Source organism: Miscanthus floridulus, chromosome 10, assembly GCF_019320115.1.
Source record: "Miscanthus floridulus cultivar M001 chromosome 10, ASM1932011v1, whole genome shotgun sequence".
Lineage (NCBI taxonomy): Eukaryota > Viridiplantae > Streptophyta > Magnoliopsida > Poales > Poaceae > Miscanthus > Miscanthus floridulus.
The window spans coordinates 68,261,104-68,282,811 of record NC_089589.1 but is presented as its reverse complement, the minus strand read 5'-3'; positions in this window follow the sequence as shown (position 1 = coordinate 68,282,811).

The following is a 21,708-nucleotide window of genomic DNA, read 5'->3' as shown; positions in this document are numbered from 1 at the left end:
GAAGGTGCCTAGGTAGTTGCTTTTGAGGTGCTAAGCTAGATATGTTAGCAATATGGGGATGAACTTACTGGCAGTGCCGCTGGTACTTTTCCTCAGGTGGATCCATCCACTAGCAGTTTGGGCACAAGCACAACCGTAATGCATTGATCCGAGACCAGGATGAGCGGGCAGATAGTTCTAGTCCTGCTATGAGTGCTATGATCATCATGATGAAGATGTTCTATACTTGTCAGGACACCCGAGACTTCTGGCAGGAGTCCTATACCACTTACATGGATAGGCTCATGAGAGCCGAAGCTGCATAGAGTAAGCTGAGGAAGCATGTGTGCAAGCACAAAAAGGTAGCAAGTGAGGCTCGATGGGAAATTGATCAGGCATATGTAGCATTGGGAAATCTCCATACTCAGATGGAGCAAGTTGATCAGTAGAGAGCTACCACCCAAGCAGCAAGAACTAATGATCAGGCAGTGCTAATAGGACTATGGGAGCAGCTAGGAGACCTCTCATGCTGAGGCACTCATAGCTATGTGCCAGCGGATCCAAGCAAACAATTGTGCAGCCCTGGCAGAAGCAGCATGAAATAGAGCTGAAGCCCTAACCGTGCAGCAGGACCGTGTAGAGAGGGCTTTGTGCTAGTTGCTTGCACATACCCAAAACATGGTGGTTGATCTTCAGCATGAGGTGCATTATCTGAACAACCAACTACATTTGATCCTAGATGAGGAAGAAGAAGATCCATAGATGTTTGTTGAAGATGACGGTTGGGAGGAAGAAGAAGTGGATCTAGAGGATGAGGATGATGCTATCTCTAACCTCGACAGCGAGCACGCTGAAGAGTATAACCTTTTAGTGACTAGATTGAAGCGATAATTGTATCCCTGCTATATTATGTAATGGACTTGTAGTTTGAATTTTAGTATTCGTGACTTAACTTCGGTATAATATTGGCACTTTGCATGCTGTGTCATTACGGATTGAACTTTGATAAAATTCTAGTTTTGTTTTACTGGTGAAATATGACATGCATGTTAACACGTTGTGAGCATGATAAGTGATCAAATTGGTGATGTCATGTTGCGAAGAATGAATTATTATGCCTCTATTTTATTGTATGAATTTAAGATTCCTCTCCAGTAATTTCAGTTTGCCATGATTACACAATTCATCTACAATCTCTTGACATCAACCAATAATCACTTATTATTGCAATTTTGTAGATGACTCGCACTCGCGCTAGAGTAGGCACCAAGCCAAGGCGGCAATGATGGTGATTTACCACCACCGCCGTCACCATCTGCGAATGAATTCTTCACACAGTTCCTAGGTAATCAGAGAGCCATGGAGGATACACGTATGCCTCATTGTGCAGAACACCTGCTCATGCCCAGTCAGCAACATCAAGGGCCTGAACCAAATCAATATAGCTTGTTCAAAGATTTCCAAGACACTAAGCCTCCTATCTTCAAAGAGGCTAAAAAACCGCTCTAGGCAGATGAGTGGCTTAACACGATAGAGCAGAAGTTTCAGTCTATTGAGGGCTATAGAGCATCAGAAGGCTGAGTATGCGTCTCATCAATTGTAGGGATCCGGTAGGGATATGGTGGACTCATTTCCTGTCTTCTCTACCTACAAATGCACAGGTCACATGGGAACAGTTCAAGTTTGCCTTTAGGGGACATCACATTCCCCCAGGGCTGATGCATATGAAAGTAGCCGAGTTCATGAGACTCACACAAGGGACCCAGACCCTTACCAAGTACATGCATGCCTTCAACAATTTGTCCCTGATATGCCGTAGGGTTCATTGATATGGAGGAGAAGAAAATATAAAGCTTCAAGAGAGGCCTTGGAACTAAGCTAATGAAGACTATGGCCAACTCAAGGTGTACCACATATAATGAGTTTGTCAGTAATGCCTTAACCCAAGAGAACCTAGAACAACTTGCACATAGCAGCAAAGGGACATAAAAGAGCAGCTGAGGCAGGTGCCTTAGGATCTTCCCAGTCCAGAGCTCTAGTGGTAGCTAGGCCATAGTTTCAGTCCACCAACAGCCTAAGTTTAGGCCTCCTCTGCCAAAAGCTCAGGCCAATCACCCCTAGAAGACATTTTGCAGGGCATTCACCATTACCATACCTAAGGGCAATGCAGGCCAGGGAAGCTCAGCCAGACCAAAGGAACAACTGAGCCACGCTTCAATTGCAATCAGTTGGGTCATTGGGCCAAGGAGTGTCCCCATCCCAAGAAGAATGGCAATCAAAACCTAGGGTAACCAAAAACAAGCCAATCCAAAAGCACAGTCCTAGATACGTGCATTATACGGTGGTGGAAGAAATTCCCATGGGAGAAGTTGTCACCATAGGTATGTTTCTTGTTAACAAACATCTCGCCATTGTTTTATTTGATTCTAGAGCTTCTCATTCATTTATGAGCCAAGCATTTGTATCTAAGTATGATCAAAAATAATTGAGGTAAACAAGGGTGGTTATAGTATAAGTTCAGCTAGGGCTACTATCTCTACAAATCAAATAGTCAGAGATGTGCTCATCTCGATACAAGAGAAGGAGTACACAATGGATCTAATAGTATTGCCTAGATTAGGCATAGATGTGATCTTAGGCATGAGTTGGATGAGTGACCATAGAGTTCTCATTGACACAATCCACTCGGACAATCATGTTAAGGGAACCTAAGGGGGAGGTTGCTTTTCTAGTGCCACTTCCTAGAAGTTTTGATCTCCAAAACTTGTCTTGTGCTATCCAGGCCACTACCCTCTGTGACTATTCCAATGGTTTGTGAATTTCCTGATGTATTTTTCAGATGAATTGCCAGGTTTACTGCCTAATAGGGATGTGGAATTTAAGATTGAGTTAGTGCCAGGTACTGACACCTATCTCAAGAAGACCCTATAGGATGCCACCAAATGAGTTAGCTGAACTTAAAATTCAGTTATAGGAACTTTTGGACAAAGGTCTCATTCAACCTAGTTCGTCCCTATGGGGATGTCTAGCTTTATTTGTAAAGAAGAAGGACAAGTCCATGAGAATGTGTGTGGATTACAGGCCGCTTAATGCTGTGACCATTAAGAACAAGTATCCTTTGCCTCGTATCGATATCTTGTTTCGATCCACTAGCAAAAGCAAAGGTATTCTCTAAGATTGACTTGAGGTCCGGCTATCATTAGATTAAAATTAGGACAGGACAATGTACCTAAAATAGATTTCTCCACTAAGTATGCCATGTATGAGTATTTGGTCATGCCTATTGGACTAACAAATGCTCCTACCTACTTCATGTATTTGATGAATTTGGTATTCATGCTCGAGCTTGATAAGTTCATGGTCGTGTTTATCGATGATATCTTGATTTATTCAGAGAATGAGGTAGACCATGCAGAGCATCTGAGAGTTGTTTTGTCTAGATTGAGGGAACATAAGTTATATGCCATGTTTAGCAAATGTGAATTCTGGTTGAGCAAAGTACCTTTCTTGGGTCACATCTTATGTGAAGATAGAATTTTGGTAGACCCATCCAAGGTACAAGAGGTCATGGATTGGATGGCCCCGACTTCGGTCCATGAAGTTTAGAGTTTTCTAGGGCTAGCAGGCTACTATCGTCGTTTCATTCTAGATTTTTCCAAGATAGCTATGCCCATGACTAGACTACTCTAGAAGGATGAAAAGTTCAATTAGACTCTGGAGTGTGAAGCCACTTTTCACACCCTACTGAACTTTGCTAACTATAGCTCATGTTCTATCACAACCCGACATTAAAACGCCTTCGATGTGTTATGTGATGCATCGGGTATAGGTTTGGGGCTGTGTGCTCATGTAAGAAGGCCTGAGTTATTGCCTATGCTTCTTGGCAATTGAGAAAGCATGAAGTCAACTATCCCACCTATGATTTAGAGCATGCCATAGTTGTTCACTGGTTTAAAGATATGGAGACATTACTTGTTGGGAAATGTATGTCACATATACACTGATCACAAAAGTCTCAAATATATCTTCACTCAACCTAAGATGAACATGAGACAACAGTAGGTGGTTAGAGCTGATCAAGGACTATAATTTGGAAGTGCACTACCATCTAGGGAAAGCTAATGTTGTAGCAGATGCACTCAGTTGGAAATCTCATTATAACACCTTGGAAGCCTTGTTGGAAGATGGATTTAATTTGTTACATCCTGTTGTGCTACACAATATCACTATTAGTTGCCCACTTGAGAGCAAAATCATAGAACTGTAGAAGACAGATGTGGGTGTGTTCCACATCAAGCAAAAGATGAAAGAATAGGAAACCAAGCATTTTAGGTTGGATGAAAGAGGTGTGCTATGGTTCGAGGACCAACTTGAGGTACCAAAAGATTGAGAGCTTAGAAATCAAATTTTAGATGAAGCTCATTCATCCAAGTTGTCTATCCATCTAGGTAGTAGCAAAATGTACCAAGAATTGAAGAGTTGTTTTTGGTGGACCAAGATGAAGAAGGAAATCACCGCCTATGTCGCAAGGTGTGATAATTGCAATAGAGTTAAGGCCATTCATTTGAAATATGCTGGATTACTTTAGTTGTTGCCTATTCTAGGTTGGAAATGCGAGGAAATAAGTATGGACTTTATTATAGGTCTCCTACTGACACAACAAGGTCACGATTCCATATGGGTCATTGTAGATCGCCTTACCAAGTCAGCACATTTTGTACCAGTTAACACAAGGTATCACGCTAGGAGGTACGCTAAGCTGTATGTTTCTCAGGTTGTGAGACTACATGGAGTACCACAGACCATAATCTCAGATCGGGGACCATAGTTTATAGCTCATTTTTTATAGCACTTGCACCAGGCCTTGGGAACTAAACTAATCAAAAGTTCAGCATACCATCCACAAACTTCTAAACAGACCAAGCGAGTGAACTAAATCTTAGAAGACATGTTGAGAGCTTGTGTTATATCTTCCAAGGGATCATGGGAAAAGTGGCTACCTTTATCTGAGTTTTCCTACAACAATAGTTATCAAGAGAGCATCAAAATTGTTCCTTTTGAGGCTTTGTACTGGTCGCAAATGTAGAACTCCCTTGAATTAGATTGAGCCCAGAGAAAGAAGATACTATGGCATGGATTTTGTCACCTAAAGCGGAAGAGCAAGTACGCATCATTCAATAGCATATGAAAGCAGCTCAGTCTAGATAAAAGAGTTATGCTGATAAGAGAAGAAGACCATTAACCTTCGAAGTGGGAGACTATGTGTACTTAAAAGTTTCGCCCATGAAGGAGTGCAGAGATTTGGAACAAAAAGGAAGCTTGCGCCTAGATATGTAGGGCCATACCAGATTATCGAACGAAAGGGAAATGTCGCCTACAAGTTACAACTTCCTCCAGAGATGAGTGCTATATTCAATGTCTTCCATGTTTCTCAGTTAAAAAGATGCCTCCGCATACCTAATAAAGCCATTGCACCCACCAACATTAAGATCCAATCAGATTTGACATATGAAGAGAAACCAATCTGAGTGCTAGAAGAAATGGAAAGAGTAACTTGGAGCAAGGTCATTAAGTTCTACAAGGTGATGTGGAATAACCACAATGAATAAGGTGCCACGTGGGAACGGGAGGATTATTTATGTGAAGTCTATCCTGCTTTTTATAAAGAATGGTAGGTCTTATAAATCTTGGGATAAGATTTCTATAAGGGGAGGGGCTATAACACCCTAGTGTTAAGCATTGCATTTGGCATTTACATTTCATGAGCACAAACATCATCCATTCATTCATGAACATATGAAGTTTCATTTCATTTACCTTCTCTTTATCACATGGGATGTTGCTCATATACTTAATTATGGTTGTGATCATATGTGACCAATGCATGAAATGGTTGTGAGGTCATGAAAACACCTTAGACACATCTAGGATGGTAATTGTAACAATGTTTATATTCATGACATAGACCAAATTTGCTTCTAAGTGTTGGTTTCATTTGAAATGCCATTTTCATTATGCTACTTTGACTAAAGTTGAATAGTAGTTTAGAGAGCTTGCATGGCTATGTGACCTAAATAAAAGTGTAGTTCACATCATGGGTAACAAACTTTATTTAAGGGTCATGAGGTAATTCAGTGTCTATCATGGTTAAATGGAGCTCACATGTATCAACAAAATGTTGTTTGGTGACTTAAGAATTTTTCTAAGTGTTGAAGTTGTTTTTAGTTTTGAAGTACCTTGCTTTGGAGCACTGTAGTTTGAAAACCGTTGGGAATTAGGCCAAACTGCTTTAAGCATTTTTGTAGTGTTCACATAGCTCTACAAATTTTATTAATGAAGCTTGCACTAATTCACCATGGATTAGGAGTACTAATCGCTTGAAGATGCGCTGTCAGTCGAGTTTAGGGTGGACTGAATCGGTGTTGCTCACTCATGTCATGGCCTTCCGGTGTCATCCACGACAGCCACGTGGTGGCCGTATGCCGACGTCGGCCCCACCCATCAAGCCAATACGGGCAAATAAGCGCGCCACTCCCTCCCACTCTCTATCTCACTCGCCTCTGCCTCACCTCCCTCTTTCGCTCTTGTGCACGCCAAGCAAACCATAGCGCTGCGCCATTGCCGCCGCACCTCCGTCGAGCTCGCACGCCACCGCCACCGTGCCATTGTGTGATTGCTCATGCACACCACTTTGCCATCACCTCCTCCACCTCGCCAACCACCCATTGCCTTAACCCAAGCCAAGGTAAAGGCCTATGGCCTATCACCATCGTCGTGCCATCACTGAGAGCGCCACTGCCATGCACGCCGCCGTGGCTGTGCATGCCTGGTTTTCTTCCTCGTGTGCTTTTAGATGTTAGGGTTAGGTTAGAGGTAGGTCAAGCTCGAGGCAGGAACCTAAGGCCAATGTTGGCCTCGTTGGAGCAAAATGTTATTGTGCCGTCATTACGCTCGTGCCTCATCGATGCCCTCACAAGCCCCAATCCAAACCCTAGAACTCCACTAGGTCACCCCTGAACCGTAGCCATGCTCACCCGAGCTTGTCACGGCCGAAGAAGGCTAGAGCACCACCACACACCACCGCTGAGCCGCCATGGCCTCCATCGAGCTAGCTCTGGCGAGTCTCTAAGCCAACCTAGGGTACCGGTCGATGCGGATTGAGTTGGGGAACACGTCGGTGGTGATGCTACCACCGATGACCTCGCCGTCGGTGAGCTTTTCGCCTGTCAACCATCACCTCTGCCTTGGCGTCGCTGACGTGTGGGGCCAGGTTGACTATGGGACCCGCGTGTCAGCCACCATGGGTGTATAGACAGGGTGCACCTAGCTGTAGTGCCCGAAGTGGAAATTTGATTTTCTTTGTTTATGTTTTTCTTAGATTTTGTTGCTAACTTGCAAAAATTATATCTGGACTTAGGAGTATCCAAATGGGGTGAACCACATTTTTTTAGATTCATCATGAAGTGTACTATTTTATAAAAATATGAAATCTACTGTTTAGGGTATTTTTCTAGGAGAATTAAATTGAGCAAGATAAGTGCTTTTCAAATAGTTTCTATCTTGTAAATTGCATAACTTGAGCTAGGAATGTGATCAAATTGTGATTCTAATTTTGCTGGTCTTGTGTTGACATGCTCTAGCTAGGAAAAATGCTAAACCTATAGTAGGCATACTTGAAATATGGTCTTCATATTTAATCCTAATTAATTGCTAGTTTCTAGTGAACTTAAATGGGGTAAAAATACATAACATATGATTGTACAAATTTTTACATAGTATTCTCATGCTAGGAGAAAAGTAAAAAAATATTAAATCTGTTGTTTGACACTTTTCACTATGCTAAACTATTTTTGCTAAAATAAACATATGTAACTAGTCATTTTTGTAGAGGTAGATATACTTATGCAAATGGCATGAAAGTTGTACAGTAGACTATTAGGGTCATGTGTAGCCTATTGTATTTTTTTCAGAATTTATTGAGCACCGGAAGTATTTACTCTGTAAATCCCATTATTATCTAAGGAAATTAATAAATGAATATAAATAAATTAGTTATGTTTAACCATGATATTTTCTATGGTGCTTGTGATGCATATCATCTGTTGATGTTATTAGTTAGGCTTAGAAGTAATTGGTTATAGGCAGCTAGTTAATTATTGCTTTATAATTCAACTAGATGGTTGCATGTATAGTTTCTAGTTGTGGTGATAATTTCATCATGATAATGACCTTTTATGTGGAACTTGTTAATAACAAAGTTGTAGATAACTTACTTATCTACATTGTGTTAAATTTTCATAGTCATAGACCTAATCGTTTGAGAATTATAGTTGTTTCAAGTCTGCTATCAGAAATGACTTGCTCTCTAGGTAGATCTGAAAGATTGATTTGTTTAACCTAGATAACTTCTGAATCATATTAAGATGATTAAAATACAGTTGTAGGAAATTTCATAATCTTTCCATAAAGTTCACAACTATATTATTTTGATGTGTATAACTCTAGTTATGATCAAAATAAGTGGTTGTTGTCTTGTAGTCCAGAAAATGATTTACATAAGTGTTCGTTTAAGTTACTAGAGAAGAGATATGCACCTACTCAGTAAAAGAAAATGTAACTTGTTGTCACCTTAATGCAATGCTGATGAGAACACATATAAGGATGCATTCATCACATCATATCACATTATACAATTCATTATATATGCATCCATGATATCTTATTCCGTGCTCATGCATATAGGATCGTCCGAAGGGATAAATATGTTGGAGTTCAAAGAAGAGCTGGAGGAATAATAAGAGGCACCTTAGGCCATAGCTCTAGAAGGAGAGGAGCAAACTCTTGAAGACTTACCTGAGTGCCCAGATAATAGGCCAACTTCTTTTATCAAAGGCCGGAGCATTTTAAGCCTCCCATAATTTTCAAAATATCACTTGAGTCCTTTATGTTTGATGCATTAGGTTATAAGAGTTGATTAGAAACCCTTGATGCATAGAACTACCTTATCTAGATACATATACCTTTAACCCTATGTGGGTCTAAGATCGAATATATGCTTAGCCATGCTTAAACCAGTAGAAGTCGGGTGATTTCCTGTCACCTGCGAGATATACGTGGATACCGAAGCACGGTTGGCTATATTTGCTATCGTGAAAAAAGAACCATGGGATAATGTAACTAGAGGTCGAACAAAGTCTCTATGTAGGTTGACTCATGTGATTTTGTCTATGCTGATTAAGGACCATACCATTCTTGGCACTTTTGTTGAGATTAAACGCATGACTCTCACTTAGCTGGTCGGATAACTCGTTTCGACCGTGATGCCAAGTAGCTCAACTCTGGCCAGGCCCTATTCTATTAGAGTATGCACTCTAGATGGTAGTAAGGATGTGCAGGGAGCTATACATGAGCCCAAGGGTAGGGTAGTCATGATCGTCCTAGCAGCTAGTTGTCCCTGATTGTGCGGCACTGGTCGAAACCTACGAAATGTGGACCTGAGTTGTACCAAAGGTGACTGTTGATCTGGTCTACCTAGTTTTGAGTTAAGAATAAATTCCTAGCTAGTTGAAATCGATTCGAATCGCCGTCTCTCTCGGATAGTGAGAAACTTGGCTAGCCCCAACATCGTAGTAACTGTATTATAGAATGATGGTTTTGATGAACATGGAAGTACTACACTGGCTATGGTTACTATTGTATGCTACTAAATGATATACCACATGTTTGGCATAGGTTAGTTACTAATCTAGAGATGAATAGCTATAATTAACTTGATGACCCAATTATAAATGTACAACTAAATTGGTCACTTTTTATGCAAAATGTTGTCAAGCTAGCTCCACTTATAAAACCTTGCATGATCCTTGGAGTCACTTTATTTTTGGTTTATGATGGGTAAGTCTAGTTGAGTATCTTCTCGTACTCAGGGTTTATTTCCCATTGTTGTAGAGAATACAATGTATCATAGCTACTATAAGAACAACTTTTGTCCCACCATGGACGAGGAGTAGGGCCCTGGGCAAGGCATCTCTTGTTAATTCCTCTCTTATGCTTTTGTGGGATTGTGATCATGAGCTGGCATCATATTTGAACAATGATGGAGACATTGGTTTCAAACTCTATTTCCTTCCGCTATTATTTAACCTGAACTTGGTTTGTAATAACTTTAATTCGTACTCTGATGGATGAACTATATTTGTAAACTTTATGTAACGTGTGACATGTATGTTGAATCATGTATGATCTTGGTTGTATGTTGATGTTTAATCAAGACCCTTCGTGGTACTCGACGGACTACCGGGTTTATATGGGCTCAAGTATGATAGTGTGACCACTTGCGTGCTACCATTGTACTTGTACTCTTACAAATTGGATGGTTCTACTATAGATTCCATCTGTGCTTTGCCTGTGTGACCATTACCTTCCTAGATTAGCTCTAGAATAGTTCATACGATTGACTCCAGGTTGTAGAACACTTCGTGGGTTAATGAAAGTTTGAATACACTCGAAAACCTTAAGAGCACATCTAGCTAAAGTAGATAATGATTTTTCTAGTGATAGTTTAAAATTGAGTCCTAGATTTAAGTTTGAATTAGACACCAAATGCAACCTCTCTCTCTTAGGTGTTCACGGGACCTTACATAGCTGGATAAGTTAGCAGTTTGTCTGACTCATTCAAATATCCAGTCACTGGATTATATACGGTACATGTGTTGTTTTGCTATAACAACCAAAATTTCAAATTTTGAATTTTCAAATTTATAATTATGTACTTGTGTACATCGAAACTTAAGGAAATTTTTTTTACACAAATTAAATCAAATATATAAGGCATATTAACATGATGTTGCATTCAAGCTTTTATCTTTAATTTATTGTGCTACCTATTTTGGTTTGATTCCAAACTTACGTTTGAATCTCTTTTGATTGATGGCTTTGAAATAAAAGAAAAGTTCTTATTCTTTCTCGCCCTCCTTTCTCCTTTTATTGCCCAAGCCATAGCACCCCTCTTCCTCTACCAAAATATCCCTTTCTTGGGATTTCCTACACAGAATCCACACCCAGTGTCCCTGCTTTCAAATGCACAGGCCACCAGCTACACTAATCTAGTCGTGTGCATGCATAGATGTCACTGAGCTTGCCACCGCCATCACCGCTACCGACCGCACCATCAACACTGATGAAATCTTATTTGTGGTCTTTGTGTTTTGGTAGAGCTCTCTATCTCTATCTCTTCTCGCACACGCTGTCACCCAATCACTGATACATCACAGGGTCCTAATCTTCACGATGTAGGATCAACACCAGATAACTAGCTTCAAACAAGCCAAGATAACTTGTTGTAAGCAACGATAACTAGTGCAACCTGGTAAATAAAACTCAAAGCCAACCACCGTCTTTAACTAGCAACCTGAATCAAGGATTCACCCAACCACACTCTTAAGAAACCAACCAACGCAGCCTACAATCAATCAAGGAAACCTCGAAGGGAGTAGGAGCACCAATTGAGAGCAGATGAAGCCGTCGCTTCTATAATCCCACAAAGGAAATCACAAGAGCAAAGGGGTAGAGATCACTCTTAAGGTTTGTTAGCACACAGCTGAACAAAGGGGTTTCTATATTTCGATTATCAAAAGTCTTCGATTGCTAACAAGCACAGGGGTTTTCATAGTAGGAATAGCCCTCCTCGACGGGTATAAAAACAAAATGGAAAAGAAAAGGTAGACTATGTGAAAGGGTTTCCATGAAATGAGTTTCTGAGTAGTTCTTGTGTGGTTGTTGGTCTTTTGTGCAATCTTTAGTGTTTTGGCAATAACTCTACCTTGGAAATTCCAATTGTCATGTTGTTCAATGCATTGGAAAGATAACTTGATCAGCTTTCAGATCATGTGTTGCAAGCACCATGACATATTGTAGAGTGGTACAGTTTTGCATGAGAAGTTGAACATTAGGAAGACTGTTGACCTACTAAATAGTCTTCACTAATGCAATAGAATCTCAAGATTGGAAAGTTGAAATCAGTTGAGACCACCCGATCTTGAAACCAGACTTGACAAGCTTTCTAACAAGTGCCTTCATAGCTTTTGAGAATCAAAAGTTATGATTGATTCTTTTTTACGGTTCTATCACACTGGACTGGTCCGAGTGTGGCTCTTCTCTATAGTACACTCTTTGTGTGTTCTTATCATCCTCCTTAGTGAACCTGAGCAATAAAACATGCATAACTTAGGTAGTATATAATTCTCACTAATGTTGTAATGGATTTCACAAAGTAGCGTGTTCACCTTGTGTTGTAGCTTTCTTTGTTCAACTATGTGTAAACGGTCCATCAATGACATGATCTAGTGTAGCAATAGGTGATGTTTAGGTTGTACTTGGTGCATCTTGAATTGGTGATGTCATGGTCATATCATCCTCCTCCCCTTGAAAAAGAGTCGTCCTTGACTCTAAATCATCTAGGACCAATAATTGTGCTTGGCCAATAGGGGTAGAAGCTATGTTTCTATTACAGTCTTCTTCTTCCATCACAACAATGTGTTTGAATCTGTAATCATATAACCCAAATAATAGTCTTGTAGGTGGAAACCAAAAGGATTTAGAATCAAGTTTAGCTTTCACGTTGAATTGATGCTTACAATTAAGAGTGAATGCTGATGTCCTTAGGCATGGTCTTATCATCCTTCCTCCCTACTATAAAACTTGTCCTCTGCTTTTGTTCTCCAGAAAATAGTCCAAAGAAAATAGAGATGAGTGGATGCATATGCCAATTGCTATGATCATTTATTGAAGATTGTCCATTGCCTTTTTTACAATTCATATGCACATTATTTCTTTCCTTGGTGAGATGAATAGTTTCTCAAATTTTGTGAACCTAAAATTAGCTTTGAAAATGGAATCACAAAAATTTCTTTCAAACCACTCATTTGATTCAGGTTATCATGTTTTATCTTTATAAAATCAAATATATTAAAAGATGGAAATGAAGCATATTTGATACTCCAAGAATTCTTAATGCACAACTTATGCAAAGGTTTAGAAATGTACCTTTCAGACTCAATGGTTCCACATGCGGATGGAAAACCTTCGGATGAACGAATAGAACATATCTTCACAAGATTTCTTTATTTCAATAAATATGAACAAGGAAATAACATTGGTTCTTCTGAACAACAAGCACTAAGCAATCTATTCATATCGAATTCAGAAAAATATGGTTCACAAGAGGTATTACTGATTCCATTCAACTTCATTTCAGCAAGCTTGTCACATGTTATGCTTGGGCACAAACATTAAATTTATTTATAGCATTGATGTCCAATGAAGTTAAAAGTAAACTTGCAACTATATACACTATTTAAAGATTTCATAGATGATATATCAAGGACACTTTTAAGTATTTTATTAATGTCAACAAAATCATCAAGCTTAACATAGAACATACATTTAGCAGGAGATATTTTGTGAAGAATTCAGCATGACTAATCAATTTCACATGGTCCATATTATTGACATGTAAAGTATCATATATATCAATCAAAGCTAGCAATGGTCAATGCATGATTAAATAATGGTTATCAACTTGAAAACTTTCAGCATTTGTATGAACATGTGGATCAATCAAATCAGCAAAAAGATTTTGTGTATGGTCAATTCCAATTGAAACAAGTGGGTCATCAAATTTGGACACCATTTTATTTTGTAAATTCAGACCTGAATTCTTTTCATTGCCTTTTAGATTTTGTGATAGTGTAACTACGATAGAATGCATTTCTGAATTTCTACCTCCATCATTGTCATGATTCATGTTTTGGGCAGCAACGAATTGACTCACTACAGTGGCTACTGTCTCAAATGTCTCATGTTGTGTAGCGGTGTTAAGAGCAGCCATCTCTTTATAGCTTGCATGGAAAACCTACGCATCATGAGAAACAACACTAGAAGTAGAGATTAGTGGGTTAGAGAAAACATCCTCACATGTTTTGCAATGAAGCTCTCTTTGTGTGGTGTATCCCTCACACTCCTTTTGTTGATGATCTCAACCTCACTTTTGGTGGAATCACACATCTCACTTTTATTTTCACTCACAATCAATTTGGGTATGTGGCTCTCATTCTCACATGGGTTTTGATGCACAATCTCTTCAACATCTTGTGGAGCATCATAGGAATAGGTGTCATCATTCATGGTCTTTTGCAATGGTATTGGGACAGCAATAGGTGTAGCTGAAAAAATCATCTTTGACCTCCTCAAAAAACATTGAACTGGCATCAATAGAAGTGGAATCATGTGCACTAATCTTGCCTTCAGTCTGAACATTCAGTGACATGTTCGAGCACATAATTTCAGCACCACTGTCTAATAATTCATCACATATTGCAGCTGATGGTACAACACATCTTGGCATTATATTCATGCCTAGAACAACTTTAGTTTGTAACTATAGATTTGTTGGAGCTTGATAAACATCATCTTGGACAGATTTGTCACCCAAACTAGGTGACACAATAGGAATGTCTTTCTTCTCACATTCAGCTCTCAAACTGAAACTATGGTGGATCTTCAAATTCAGATTAGACACATCATCAAAATTTGAAGCGTTACCAACCTTTTGATAACATTTTGGCTCTGAATTTGCACTGTGTTGCACAGAAAAATTCTTGACAAATTTGGACAATATAACTTCACCACATTTAGCACTAGAACATGGACTCAAAATGTTTGGGACCTACAACACTTGTGTTTGTGGATTGCGATTATGGTGCTTCTTGAATAACGTTTTCAAGATTTGCATGGTGCGAAACTGCAGCATGTTCCTTAAACTAGCCTCCAATAGAGAAAGATATTATCTAATTTCACAACTTGGTATAGTGGCTTCTTCTAGCTCACCTTCTGTGACATGTGTAAGAGAATTTTCTTCTTGATCTTGCTTAGAACTGAGAGAACCAGTGATGAGAATATTTGTAACTTCTTCCTTCACAATTTTAGATTGCAAACGACACATTGGGATAGCAACTCTCTCAGGAGTTGGTGTAACATGATGATCCATAGTAACTGTTACACACCTCATCATTTCCCTTATAACTTGTTGCACAAACATGTCTTCTTGCTGCACAATAGAGTCCTTCTTGGAGTTGAATTGTTGATCACTTCTTTTAGTACTAGAATCAACTAAAGAAACTTTTGGATCAGCATGTCCTCTCTTCGTGCATGGAGTTGATACTTGCTTCTCTCCAAGAACAGAGCATACATTAGACTATAGCTTTGCACATAAGCCTCGGCTCGAATTGATGCATCATGGGGTCTTGTCTTGCTGCACCTTTACAATTTCCTTCTCCTCTCTGATTGCACAACTTAGAAGATCTTGCATACTTCTAAAATATTTTCCCTCAATTACAGCAATAATGTTAGGATTAAGTCCTCTCTTGAAGTATTTCATTGCATTCATGTCATCAATAACATTTGCCCGATGCAAGGAAGAATATAGCTTATCATAATATTCTTGGACAGATTTAATACCTTGCTTCACATTCTCCAAACGATGAGGCAAAATCAGTCCATATTTTCTTGAAATAAATTCCTTTCTCATGGCCTTCTTCAAATCTTCCCAATTCTTGATTAGACGCTTATGTGGATATTGTTTCCACCAATCAAGAGCATAATCTTCAAATTCAAGTACCACTCTTGATATCTTCTTGGTTTTTGAAAAATCTTGGAATTGCTCTGGATCTGTACTTCCATAGAATGGAAGATTGATGTATCTTTGACCTGTCATGGTTAGTGCATATGCAAAATAGCTAGCTTATATGTGGTATAGGATAATATGTGGAACTCTCACAACCTCACCTCTCTTACCAATCGAAGCTCTTATGAATTCCGTACGGATTACAGAGAGACAAATGTGTGGTGGTAACAGAAAGTGATGGTTTGGCGAATACAAGACCAGAGTACCAATTATGATGGCTTGATGTGGAGCTTGGTGGGGAGTGATATGCAAGGAATTCAATCTAAATTCTAGTTTTTGTAAACTTAAATAATAATCCAAACTAGAAGTTACATGCCTAGTGCTGACTACAAGATATGAAAGATGTAAATCGATCACAGACACGCACAAAGAAATTTTAGAGTTGATACAAACAAGGAGTATGATTGGGATGCAAGTGTTGCAATCAAAACCAACCACAATTTTGCACCCAACAAGGATAGCAAACTGGTTGCACAACTTGATGTGAAAACTTTCAACAATTGTGCACTTTAAACAAACCAATCTTCAACTTTTTCTTTCTCAACTTTCTCAACTCTTTTTTTGCACTTTTCTTTATTCTTATTTTTTGACACATTTTTTAGAACTAAACACAAGGGTTAGATTAACACATGCATACTTTGTGATAGAAACAAAAACACAACTAGTAGTTATAACTTGATAGGATCAAAGTTTACGCGAAGGAGATGATACGGGTTTCACGATTTTTTTGTAGGAATTTTCATATATATGTAAGAGGCTCAAAGGACATGCAAAGGATAATGATCAGCAACTAAAACAAAGACTCTAAGACTGAAACTTAACAAAACTCACTAAAATAACATATTGAAACAAAGGGCTAAAGCAAAAAAAATCTGGCTTTTTGGTGGATAGGACGAACAAAAAATTATATGTGGCTAAGGGTAAAGAATCCTACCGTGGTAACCAAGGCTTTGATACTAGATGATACATCATGGGGTCCCAATCTTCATGATGTAGGATCAACATCAGATAACTAGCTTCAAACAAGCCTAGATAACTTACTGCAAGCAGTGATAAATAGTGCAACCTAGCAAATAAAACTCAAAGTCAAGGAACCAACAAACATAGCCTACAAGTCAATCGAGGAAACCTTAAGGGAGTAGAAGAACCAATTGGGAGTGGATGAAGCCACCGCCTCTGTAATCCTACAAAGAAATCACAAGAGCAAAGCGGTAGAGATCACTCTCAAGGTTTGTTAGCACACAGCTGAACAAGGGGGTTTCTGTATTTCGATTATCAAAAGTCTTCGATTGCTAACAAGCACAGCGGTCTTTGTAGTAGGAACAGCCCTCCTAGATGGGTATGAAAACAAAATGGAAAAGAAAAGGTAGACTATGTGAAAAGGTTTCCATGAAATGAGTTTCTGAGTAGTTCCCGCGTGGCTGTTGATCTTCTGCGCAGTCTTCAGTGTTTTGGTAATAACTCCACCTTGGAAATTCCAATTGACTTGTTGTTGAATGCATCGGAAAGATAACTTGATAAGCTTTTAGACCATGTGAGCATGCTGCACGAAATATTGTAGAGTGGTACAGTTTTGCTTTAGAAGTTGAACATTAGGAATATTGTTGACCTATTGACCAGTCTTCACTAATGCAGTCAAATCTCAACATTGGAAAGTTGAAATCAGTTGAGACCACTAGAGCTTGAAACTAGACTTGACAAGCCTTCCATCAAGTCCTTCTTGGGCCTTCATAGCTTTTGAGAACAAAAATTATGACTGATTCTTTTTTATGGTTCTATCATGCCAGGATTGGTCCGAGTGTGGCTCTTCTATGTAGTCCACTCTTTGTGTGTTCTTGTCCTCCTCCTTAGTAAAGCTGAGCAATAGAAGCATGCACAACTTAGGTAGTATATAATTCTCACTAATGATATAATAGATTTCACAAAGTAGTGCGTTCACCTTGTGTTGTAGTTTCTTTGTTCGATTATGTGTAAATGGTCCATCAAAGATGTGATCTAGTGTTGCTGTAGGTAATGTTTCGGGTTGTACTTGGTGCTTCTTGAATTGGTGATGGCGTGGTCATATCAATCATAGCTGCTTAGCAAAGCATAGCACCACCTCTGGCCATCCACTATCAATATTGATAGCCTAGATAAGTTTGTTGTGCTCCCCTATATGTCCCTGTGCTCTTCCCAAAGCAAATCATGGCTAAAAATGTCGCTCTCATGAAGTTTTGGTGAGCCCATGCCTTGGTCAGCCATTGCATTGTTGTGCCTACCCCTATTCTAGCCAACCAAACTCTACCCAAGTCACTACAATTGTACATTCTAAGATTGATGCTTCGAATCATATACCTCTTAAAACTTGTAACTAGTTCACTATAAACATGTGAATGTAGTCAACCACCGCAGTCCATAGCTGAACAATGGAATCCACATAATTGTCATCCGTCATGTGGTGCCCAAGTAGGCAGTGACCAGGTCAACCCTGCTACCATGGTAGTTTTGTAGAAAATACCCTTACCTTCTTTGAAATCAACCCGCAATCACCCTCTACTGAAAATAATTTTTTCGATCCTTTTTCTTCCTTGAAAACCCCCTACCTCTTACAAACATAGAACCCTGCTATCCATACAGTAGGGTTTCATAGCTTAGCTCTCATATTTTATATGAAATTATGAATAAGTCCTCGGTAATTACAAATACATCCCTAATAACTTGTTTTTAGCATAACTCTCTGTTTTAGCTTTCATTAGCATGATGTTTATATGCTTGTGCGATATTAGTTGTATGTAGAATAATTTTCAACCCTTTTATTTTTTATTTCCAATGGTGTATTGTTCTAATTTTTTATTTGATTGCTATGCGTGTATGGAATGTTTGGTCATGTTTAGATGGTGAGAAGTTTGTGAGTGACCAAGAGTAGTTCTTTGATGCCTAGGACCAACACCAGTGTTTTGAAGCAGGTATGTATAATATGAGGTTTCCTTGTACACGTTCACCTTTAATGCAACTTAATCATGTGCGTGTGTCTAATTTGGTTTACCTTAAGGTATATTCCTAGTTGATGTTACCTTGTCACTTGTTACCTACTTGCTTTATGCATGTGGGTAGATTGCTTAGCTTGCTTTAACCAATGTTTACGATATAAATTGTGACTAAAGGTATATGCAAGTTTATGATTAAAACAATGTTTTTAATAACATGGCAACTCATGAATTTTGGTACAACCATAAGGAATACATGGCTCTGGCTTTAGCTAATTAAACTAAACATCTCTAGGTTAGTGGTTACCAAAAGGTGCAAGAGGGGATTGCCTTGTTGGGTATAGTTTGGCTTTTGTGTTTGTGTGCACTACTATGATGTCGTGTATATATATTTGTTGGGTGAATCTAAAACTCCACATCTACTAACTTGCTAGGGGGACTCAAGGCTTCATAATGAAACCTAGTTGTGCACCTTGGAAGTGAAATTTGAGAGTAATTAACCCTGGGAAATGAGAATCACGACTCATAGGTAAGTTGTACAACCTCAATAGTGTCTTTAAATCAATATATCAATCATTATCGTGATCATGAGTGTCCTAAATCCTTTTTGATTAGTTGTTTTCTAGGATGGTTTGGTTCATCTTTAATATTGTTGTTATCTTTAATCATCACTCACACTTCGGCTTAAGCATAACATATCTACATAAGTTATAATGGTTCAAATAAGTTCCACTAAAATTGCTTACCGTAGAGCAACCATGTCCAACCTTTCAAACAGAATCCCCTCATATTGTTTTTCACTACTACAGATTGATATTTCACTATCGCCACTTTCACTGCCGTAGCGATAGAAGCGATGGTGTTATACTTCCAACTCCGGTTGGACCGATAGAGAGGCCTTCTAAGGAAGAAAACTGGTAGTTGAAACTTCTACCACCCATGGGTTAAGCAATAGATGTGGCAGTGATATTTTCTCCATCGTATGAAAAGCCACTGGTGACTGGGACATGCGTTATGGCCGCTGGCCCTACACAACCGTTTGGTGTACCAGCGGTAGTAAATTCAGCGTGAGTAATTTCCCAATTTCCCAACTACACACAACATAGTTGCATAACCATTACTTTCCTATGGAGTATGCCTCAGTCTTCCCTCATGTGTATTAACTACTCCTCTCTGCTTCTCTATCTTCATGGTTGACCTATTTAAGCCTAGGGCTAGATGTGCTTCTTAGCAATCCACACACTCCTTCCTCCTTAGATATAGGATAGATACAGACAAAGTATTTGAGCCAACCATCTATATTTTCTTCATCGCAATGGCGCTCCTTCTCCAACTCCTCTAGCGGCAGCAGCTGTATTGGGAGAAGGCCTTCAAGATTGGGTACTACCAGCATCTAGGCGCAGTAGTGGCTACTCGATCTAGGTGCTAGTGTGGAAGTTTTACGATTAAGAGGGTTCGCTTATTTGGGCAAGCCAAGGGGTACTGAATGCACTTTGGTATCCCTGGTTTGACCTATGCATTTCTTATACTTGCCAATTCACCATCCTAGCGCCCTGGCGATCCTCCTTCCTCTAGAGCAGCAGTGATGATGGTGGAGCTTCTCTTCCATGCCTCCTCTTCTTGTCTCTCTCTCGACCATGAAAGGTGCACTTAAATGCCTCTATCTCTCTCGCGCTCGTGACCATGAGAGCTGCAATAGGGAAGGTAAAGCACCTCACTAAGATGCTCTTCTTCTTGCCTCTATCTCTCTCGAGCTCATGCAACCATGAGAGGTGCAGCAGCAGGGAAGGTAAAGCACCTCACTGAGATGTTGGTGGAAGTTTTGCGAGGTGCTGTCTCTAGACTCGACTATGGGATGTACCTATACTCAACAGGTCTTTGTTATTGTACACCTAGTAGTCTTCGGATAGGTCTTTGTTATTGTACAACTATGGAATGTAACTGAAGTTATCAATGAAATTGCTATGATGATTGTTATTGTGTCGTTTATATATAGTTTTTGCCTTAAAAACAATTAATAATTGAATGGTTGTGGTGCTTGTTACTCCATTTTTGAAGTGTCAGTAGTATTTGCCTTAGCTACACAGACATGAGATAAATCACCTCACTGAGATGGTGCTAGGGGTGAAAGTATTTGCCTTGGTTTATTTGCAAATTGGTTTGCTATGTTTGCAACTTTTCATTATTGCAGCTCTCATCACCATTTCATATGGTGATTCAGTGTTAGTGCTAGATCGCAAAGTGCAGGGAATCAAATGGTCCATGTCAGTCTTCCCTGCACCATCGCCCATGACTCACTGTGGGTGGTCAGTGGATGTCATGGACCTTGACTGTTGCCTTCCTCGCTCGTGTTGATTAGCGGAGATGACCTTGTATTAAGAAATTGGAAATATGTGTAAGGGAATCTGAACCGCATCATATGAGAAGGAAGGTAACTATAATGAGTTTAGAAAGGAATCGTACTTGTGTATCATTGTATTAAGGAGAATGAAGAGTTTATCATACAAATCCCTATCATCCAGATATATACATATCAACATTGATCTTCCTAGAATCTACCACATACTTTTGAAGAACCTATGACACTCATTGTGGATCCTACACTACAGAACATAGCCCACTCCTCCCAACCTTCCCAAGCCTACATGGTCCCCTGTGGCCTCCACCTTCCGCACTGATGTCCAGTCCTAGCGACGCACTGGCATGGCTAGAGGAGGCAGAGGACTTGACTGACCCAGCGTTGGCCTGCACCACTAAGTCCTACAACACCCCCATGGCCTATTGGAAGGTGACATGTATATTTCTCATTCTTCCACATCACATTCGCCACTAGGCCCTGCTTCATCACCTTTGACCTTCCTCAACAACCATCGAGCAATGTTGTCATTGTCAGCACTGCTATTGGACCTATGGAGCACAAGGGACTAGAACAAATGTAGCAACATCATGGACTACCGTGGTGGAGCACTCAAGCATGTCGAGCCGTGGCAGTGAAGTGCTTCGCGGTCTTCCACAAAGATG